We start from the raw sequence: 6843 nt of genomic DNA, 5'->3' as shown, positions 1-6843 counted from the left end.
TGTCTACTTGTGATCTCTGTCTGTCAAATAAATTAAAAAAAAAAAAATCTTTAAGTTGGTCATCCAAGTTAGCTTTAATCCTAATTAAACCATCAAAGTGTCTCTTATTTCATTTCGAAGAACCTTGCCCCCGGGGATCTTGTTTTAAAAATGCAGGTTCTAATTCCATTTCTTGGAGAAGAGGCATGAGGGTCTGTATTTCTGACGCTTGTCCAGCGATGCTGATGCTGAGGATTCCCGGGACACACTTGGAGTAGTCAGCGAAAGTATTTAACCATCTGGATTGTGAAGACTGGAGGCTGCCTGTGTTGGAAGTGGGATCAGTGTCAGGTGGTGTGGTGAGGCTTGGAGCGCATCGATCCTGGCCACACACGTCTGTGGATCCTAGTTTTAGCAGAGCCCTTAATGTAGCTTCTATTTGAAAACATAACAAAGAATACACTTTTAAAAATTGAGGGTTTAAAAAAAATTCCCATTATAGAACATTTGGAAAATATAGAAAAGAAAAGGGAAGAAGGATCATCCCTCTCGCACCCCAAAGACAACCTGTGTTTGCACATCTTGGCACATTTTTTCCATTAATTTCTATGAAAACTGTGGTTTGCTTTTTTCTACAAGTAATTTTGATTATATGGTAGATATAGTCTCTGTCCGGCTATTTTTTTATTTACAAAATAACTTTTACACGTTTTTATGCATTTATATCTAATTGTTGCATAATGTTCCATTCTAGGAAGACAGTTCACTGTTGGGAACTTACCTCTGTTTTTGGCTCTTTGTCCCTAATATTTTGCTATGATATATAGTTCCTCTGTTTAGGTTTATCTCCTCAGATTCTCACATTTAGGAAAAGAATATGAACAGTTTAAAGTTTATGGAAGTTTTTTTTAAACAATCGTAGTCTCTCTTTCCTAAGTGAAAATCATCTGGGAAATTTATCTGTGTAAGGGCAGATTAATAGAGATTACCACGTCTGAGGAAGACACTCTTTTTTTTTTTTTTAAAGATTTTATTTATTTATGTATTTGAGAAAGAGAGAGAGCGCATGTGCCCATGAGTGGGGGAGGAGGGGCAGAGGGAGAGGGAGGGGAACGAATCTTAAGCAGACTCCCCGCTGATCCCCGAGCTCATCATGGGGCTCCATCTCAGGACCCTGAGATCATGACCTGAGCCTAAAACAAGAATTGGATGTTTAACCTACTGAGCCACCCAGGGGCCCCAATAGCTCATTTCTTTTTAGTGCCATATACTATTCCATTGTCTGGAATATTATCACAGTTTATTGATCCATTTACGTATTGAAGGACATCTCATTTGCTTCCAAGAACTGGTAATTATGAATAAGGCGACTACAGACATCTGTGTGTGGGTTTTTGTATGGACATAAGTTTTCAACTCACCTGGAGAAATGTCTTCTCTTTAAAAATACTTTTTTGGGGCGCCTGGGTGGCTCAGTGGGTTAAGCCTCTGCCTTCAGCTCAGGTCATGATCCCAGTGGGCCTGGGATCGAGCCCTACATCAGGCTTTCTGCTCAGCAGGGAGACTGCTTCGCCTTCTCTCTCTGCCTGTCTCTCTGCCTACTTGTGATCTCTCTCTCTCTCTCTCTCTCTGTTAAATAAATAAATAAATAAAACTTTAAAAATACTTTTTCTATCTTGCTTTTTTTTTAACCCTTTCCCCTCCCCCTTTCTCTCTCTCATTCTCTCTCTCTCAATTTTACTCTATTTTTCTAAAACATTTCCATTGCTCTATCTTTTTATTGATTTTTTTAAATTTCTAAGAACTTTTGTTGATTTGATTTTGGAATATTCCTTTTTTTTTTTTCAACAGTATCTCATTCACATTTCATGGGAGCAGAAATGTTCTCTTGCCTCGCAGAGGATAGTGTTGGATAGTTTTTTTTTTCCCCTTCTCTCCTCACACAGTCTCTGTATTGCTGCACGTTGCTTTTCCTTCTGGTTTCCTTTGTCTTCATCTTCTAGTAAGAGGTTTTCACTGATGTCTCATGAACCTTTGGGGGATTCTAATGCAGCTTAAGTTTAGAGAACCACTGCCAGAGGGTCTCTTCACCTCCCTGAAACTGATGATCCCAACTGAAATCCCACAGAGAAAAACAACACAGGTTTCAGTATCTTTTCCCCAGAAGAACTGAGCTTTTCTCTCCTAGTTGAAGGCTTAGCACTTTTCCTGAATGAAGTATAATATGACAGCAGCCTTTAGAAGTGGTTTCACAAATTATTTGGTCCGTGCTCCACTCCCCCAGTGTATTGATTTGTACCACCGTACGTTCCTACACTTTGCCAGTGCCCCTGTCATTACTATTTAGCTTGGAGGGCAGCCTGGCACTGGCCATCGGGAATCCGACGCTGACCTTGGCTGTCCTTACCTGTTGGGCAGATGTAAATTGGGGCCAATGTCCTGGACCCAGAGCAGAAATCACAGCCCACTTGTGGCAGCAGGCCAGCCAGGCTCCTGTCCAAGGCCAAACCATCTTACCATTGTATTACTGCTCCAAACAGGAAGGTGTGTGTTTGTGTAGAAGTACAGAGGATATGAAAAGGGAAGCCAAGGGCATGGGGTGTGGAGACAGAGCAGGGACATCAACTCCTGTTGAAAAGGGGCCGTATTTTCTTTTCTAATAAAGATGGATTTTTATTTCAACAATATACAGTATTATGTATCTTAATATGTGTTTGATTAATCTCTGTATCATTTGGTCACTGAGGACAGTTTTATAGATCTTCTGTCACGGGTCTTAGAATGGAATGGGTATGAAAATATAAGAAAGGTGATTCACAAAGAGAAGGAGGAATAATAATAATCATGCTGCTAATAACAACAATAACAGGGATTTCCAAATATTAGATCCTTCCTGTATCTGTCAAGTACTTTACAAATACATTCTCTTTTTCAATTAATTTGTTTTTAGAATGAACTTTTCTATTTATGATTATTATTTTTAATTTTCTTTATTTAAGTTCTCAAAACACAGTGAGAGGTAAGTTATATTATAATTATCATTCTTTTCTTATAAATGAGGAGACAGTAATCTCGATAGTCAAGAAACCAGCCTGATTACAGCTTCACTATAACCCAGGTGCTAATCTTGGAGCCCGGATTCATCGATGACTCTGTGTTCCACAATCTTGGCCATGGTACCATGTGGCCTAAACAGTAGATACTCCTTAACTTTTAGAATTTTTTTTTTTTAATTTATTTGACAGACAGAGATCACAAGGAGGCAGAGAGGTAGGCAGAGAGAGAGGAAGGGAAGCAGACTCCCTGCTGAGCAGAGAGCCTGACTCGGGGCTCAATCCCAGGACCCCGGGACCATGACACGAGCGGAAGGCAGAGGCTCTAACCCACTGAGCCACCCAGGCGCCCCGATACTCCTTTACTTTTGAGTGAAGCTTCTGTCAGGACCCTGTCATGAACTTAGACCCAAGAGCACCCAGGTTTGGACACACTACCCATCTCCTGAGAACCCCCGTAGTGGTTAGCTGTTGTCAGAGTGAGGCTGTGTAACAAACCACTCCTAGACCCCATGGCTTAAAGTAACAGTCACGTCATCCTAAGGACCTACAGGTTATAGGAGGCTGGGCTTCCTGCTGTGGTGGCTGGAGGCCAGGCAAGGTGAGTGGGCCTGGGTTGGGTGAGTGAATTGCTCGGTAGGCTGAGCTCCTTGCTCAGATCCCTTCCATCTGAGTTAATTCTGAGACTCAGCTTGGTTGTGGCGGTGGGGGGGGGGGGGAGCTGTTTGGGGGAAGCTCTTCTTGCAGCAATGGCAGAAATGCGAGCGGACGTGCCTGGAGGCACACACACATGGCATGTACCCTTGTTTGTGCTGTGTCTGATACCATCCCATTGTCCGTAGTCAAAGGACAGGACTGCAAAGTCATATAGCAAAGACATGTATGTGGTGGTGGAGACGGGTCGATGTGGATGCTCTCACCCACCACACTTGCCCACACCTCATACCTGTCTACACAGCGTGCCTATCAAGGAACCTGTGTATGGTTCATGGGCAGCTTATGCAGGGACTATAATAAAAATTACAAAAGAATTGTGTGTATACTGTAAAAATACAGAATTTATAGTCTAGTGGGAAAGGTAGTAAAAAAAAATGAAAACAACTGCAAAAAGGAATATTAGAAGTTATTTATTTGACTCTGGGCCTAAGGAATGTGGGCACATTATAATTCTCTTGGGACAGATTCAGCATCTTTCCATCATTTTGTTTTTGTTTTTAAAGATGTTTCCCTGTTCTCTGAAGTTTCTCTAGCTGATCGAATTAGAAATCACTGTCTTGGGGCACCAGGGTGCCTCAGTCGTATGGGCATCTGACTCTCGGTTTCAGCTTGGGTCCTGATCTCATGGCTCATAGGATTAAACCCCTCACTGGGTTTCATGCTCAGTGGGAGTCTGCTTGGACATTCTTTCCTTCTGCCCCCGCCCCTGCTTCTTTACAAATAAATAATCTTAAAATAAAGACATCACTATCACATCCTTTAAAAAAAAAAAAGATTTTATTTTTTTATTTGATGGACAGAGCATGAGGGGGAGGGGATGAAGGGGTAGGAGAAGCAGAGTCCTGAGAACTTGGGTAGTAGCATTCGTTCTGTGGATAACTGGTAATGCAGCTTTCCTAACCCTTAGCATCTAATGAAAACCTTGAGATTGATTAAGATCCTAAGAAAACAGTCTGAGGCACAGCAGTGCCATCTCTCCATCTCCAGTGGATTCTCTGGTAGTCCTGGAAGCTTTTAGAAGAGCTAACCTCGGTGGCCTTGAGTTTCTTTCCCCATGACCTTGGCTGTCCCTGGTTCTGTTCTCTAGGCTGCCACCTTGTGGAGCTTTTGGGAATTGCATGTTCAATGGAGAGCCCTGCAGATTCATCTAATTGATCTGCCAGATGCTTTCCCTGAGAATCAGGGGTAGGGGGTAGGAAAGAATTCTCCTCACCCAAGTGACACTCATTACAAAGCGACCTTCCTCTTTCATTTTTCCTAAAGTTACCCCTTAAGGACAATATTGGCAGAGGGACATTGCCCAGCCATCACATCTGGAGAACCCTCTGTCCCTTCCCCTAAGACCTTGAGTCAGGATCCCAGGATGAGATACAGTTGCCTGACTGTCTCTAGTAGCACCTCTCCAGTCCTCCAGAGGTTACTTTTTCCCTTTTCTTAATTACAAAGGTAGTACATGGTTCACTAGGCTTATAGTCCAGTGGAAGAGACAGATTTTAAAAAGTAAACAAAACCAATATTTACACATTCTGGTAAGTGCTATGAAATGGAGTGGAATGGTGGGATGGGGGTGTGGTCAGGGAGCTTTTATTAGGTTGGTAAAGGCAGGCTTGCCTGAACAAGAGAACTTTCAGATCAAAACCTGAAGGATGAGAAGGATCCAGCCATTAAAAGAGTGAGGAAGATCATATGCAAAAGTACTGAGGCGGGAAAGAATTTATTAAGTTGAAAATAACTGAGTGTGTCTAGATTGCAGTGAGCTAGAGGGGAGTGGTCAGAGTGGGGCTGGAAAGGGCAGCAAGTGGAGATACCACAGGGTCCTGTGGTGCATGGTAAGGATTCTGATTTCATTCTGAGTCCAGTGAGAAGAAAGGATACTTTTTAAAAAAGATTTTATTTATTTATTTGAGAGAGACAGAGAGAACATGAGTAAGGGGAGGGGCAGAAGGAGAGGGAGAAGCAGACTCCCCACTGAGCAGGGAGCCCCATGATGATGACACAGGGCTCAATCCCAGGACCCCGGGATCACAACCTGAACCAAAGACAGACACTTAACTGATGGTGCCACCCAGGTGCCCCAAGAAAGAATTCTTAATTAGGGAAGTGACGAGGCCCATTTTCTATTTTAAGTAGGTCATCTTCTCTGCTGCATGCAGAATGGATCAAAGTGAACAGGAAGGGAAGTTGGGAGACCAGTTGGGAACCTGGTGCCGGAAGCTGGGTGAGGAGTAACAGTAGCCTAGACCCAGGGGTTGGCCATAAAGATGGAAGGATCTAGACCCATGCTGTTGAATATGGTAGCCACCAGCCGTATGCAGCTACTGAGCACTTGAAATGCATGAGTGTAAAAATACCTACCAGATTTTGAGGGCTTGGTACAAAACAACTCACAAAATGTCTCATTAATAATTTGCTTAGCTTCCTTACATATTGACATAATCATATTTTGGACATTTCATGATACATAAAATAGAATATAAAAAATTTCACCTACTTCTTGCTTAAAAAAATGGGGCTGCTAGAAAAATTTAAATTATGTATATGGCTTGCATCATAGCTCACTTTTTTTTTTTTGAACACTGCTGATATGGACAAAAGTTACTGAATTTAAAAAATATTTTTCTAGCAAATTTACATTGGATACATTAGAAATTTCTACCTAGGTATAAATTTCCTCCTTCTGGTCACTGAATGTATTTATTTGATGTAACAAAACAATACAGTCAGTGTTCGATTCCAACCACAAAGAACAAAAGCAATGAAAAATTTGCCAATGCACATTAAAAAACCCCAGGATGTTTAACACGACAAATATCTAGTCCTAAAATAATGTTCCTAAAATTCCTCAGTTATTGAAAACTATATAAAAACAGAAGGGATGGTTAACAGTGACAGAGACATAAAACCAAAGATCTAACTCTGAGCAACTTCGCTGACAAGGCATGATTTTTCTGCCTTGTTTACAATCTGTTCAAACTGTCTTTATACCAACAGAGTGGACAGAGCATTTAGGTTCATATCAGTTACACAACATTAGCATTAATTCGGACAACTACAGAGAGGGCATTGTTTTCCTTTGAGCTGCCCAAGCGAGAAC

The sequence above is a fragment of the Lutra lutra genome, chromosome 16 (genome assembly GCF_902655055.1).
Source record: "Lutra lutra chromosome 16, mLutLut1.2, whole genome shotgun sequence".
Taxonomy (NCBI): domain Eukaryota; kingdom Metazoa; phylum Chordata; class Mammalia; order Carnivora; family Mustelidae; genus Lutra; species Lutra lutra.
The sequence above is the reverse complement of the archived record's forward strand: the minus strand, read 5'-3'. Positions refer to the sequence as shown.